General features: G+C 29.8%; 1 long non-coding RNA gene across 1 annotated transcript; it reads right to left on the reverse strand.

Annotated features, from left to right (window-relative positions):
• Positions 1–610: 610 nt before the first annotated feature.
• Positions 611–1583, reverse strand: LOC127703899 (uncharacterized). Its single transcript, XR_007983114.1, has 3 exons — positions 1565–1583; positions 1096–1202; positions 611–740 (listed from the first exon to the last, which is right to left on the reverse strand). It is a non-coding gene; the product is annotated as an uncharacterized LOC127703899 (long non-coding RNA).
• Between the last annotated feature and the right edge of the window lie 623 nt (positions 1584–2206).

The raw sequence follows: 2206 nt of genomic DNA on the forward strand, positions 1-2206 counted from the left end.
AATGTTCCTACTTGGATGTTGTGAGAACGTTCAACAGTAACATACTTAATATGTTATATGGATGTTGGTAAATCATAACCTGCTCAGATCTTTCATTCATTCTGTAAAATATACTGCATATTATACATCCTGATACCTCTCAATTTACCCTTCATAAAAATCCTGCTACATGTACATAGAATAAAGAATCAGACATGGAATGTGTCAAACTCCAAGAGACAACAACCCAAGCAAAATGTACAAAACAACTCCACCAATGGGTAGTATTTCAAGCACCTCAATTACAAAAATGTAAGAAAAGCAAATTATTGCAGATTATATGACTAATATTATCATGGATCCAATGTTTTAATTCGATAAATACTGCTTTAAATACCAAATTTCAACTATATATAGAAACGGTCATTTCTCCTCCTTAACCTCAAAATTTGTGTTTTTTAAACGAAGGACTGTATTACTGTATCATTGGCAACTACACTACACCCCTTTTCTTTCATTGACTTCAGGAGTAAAAAATACCGTTATAAAAATTTATTTTGTAAAACTCTTTTCGACAGAAATACTCATCAATTGTGTCTTGGATTTATGGCATTTAATAAAAATGTAGTAATAGAATATTAAGTTTTTTATATACATTCAAATATAAACATATTAGATAAAAAAAAAAATGTCTCCTCCTATAAGGGCTGTTGGTGTGTAGTCACTTGAGATGGTGGTATGTTATCAGCTGGAGCAGGTTTCTGAAAAAAAAACATATTTATATATATATATATATATAATTATCCACAAGTTTTTAGAAAGCAGAAGTCTATTGGTCCAGGCTTGTTAAAATGTTAAGACCGAAAATACACATATATTTTTTTTAAATTGTCTGTCTAGCCATATTGATTGAAAAATAATTTACATTAAACAAATTGAGCAGTTGATACTGCCATATATATAAGATTTGTTTACCATTGATCTGAATAAATGATTTATTCAAAGCTATCAAAAATACCATTTCATTCCTTACATTAACTATTAGAATTTATAACTGAAGTGTCAGCAGTATCGAGAGATTTTTACCTTTTTAAAGATTGATAAATAATATCATACCTTGTACTTTAATCTACCTGCTTGGTGTGGTGCATGTCTCAGGAAATCTGACAGAGCCTCATCTATTTCAGATTCTTTCCCATTACTACGAACTACAATACAGGACTCTGTAATGAAAATAATGTATTTTAGTTTTTAAATTTGTTTTATATTAAATCCTACCAATCTGGAGTAACTTAAAATAAATACAAATATAACAATATAAACCAAATAGACATAACCATGACATACTTGTACTATTAAATAATCTTGAATTTAAAAAAAAAAACATTATCCTGTAATAGGGATGTATATTGTGTGATAGGATATCTCTCTAGAATAAAACAAATCCAATAGTCTTAGTAGTAAATGGCATTATTTTCAGAAGAATTGAGATATTATATTGATGTAAAGTTTTTTGCATGATTACAGAACTATTGACATAACTTAAAAACAGAAAAATTGTACACAGGTAATGAAAACTACCTACTAGTAATAATCTTGTAGACTTATGGGACTTTTTTTTGTTCTTGCCCTTCAAACTGAAAAGAGACCACAGGGAGTTGCTCCCTATACGTCTCATTATTCTCCTCAGGGTATCACCTATACTGCTACCTCCTAAGGCTCCTAGACCACGTACCTGATATAACATAATGATTTGTGAACATCAACAAAAAAACATAAAAATATTATCATCAAAAGGTAATCAGTCCAGTATCATATTCAAAAATATTCCTTTTGCTTTTTCTTGAAATCAATACTCCTTTTTAGCTTTATCAGTATAATATAGCTTATCGGTAATAAAAGTTTATTGAAAAGATAGAAATATGTCCTTGATATTGGAAGTGTAAAACATTCATTTAACAAAGAATAGAATAAAGTAAACATTTGCCAATTCCCAGATAATTGTTAAGTATTTCCCAGATTTTCACCAAATACAGAACAGAAATACCAATGAAACTTTTAGCTTGGATATTTTTCTGCACAAGTTCACAGTTATAAGAAGAGTGGTCTTACCAGTTTTTTGGGGAAATCCCTGTCTTCCAGAAATCTGGCAGATAGCTCTGCCAGCTCAACTTCTGTTTTCACAGGATTTGGTATTAAATCATCAAGATCTACAACTCCATCAGCA

This window comes from Mytilus californianus, unplaced genomic scaffold (assembly GCF_021869535.1).
Source record: "Mytilus californianus isolate M0D057914Y unplaced genomic scaffold, xbMytCali1.0.p SCAF_54, whole genome shotgun sequence".
Classification (NCBI taxonomy): Eukaryota; Metazoa; Mollusca; class Bivalvia; order Mytilida; family Mytilidae; genus Mytilus; species Mytilus californianus.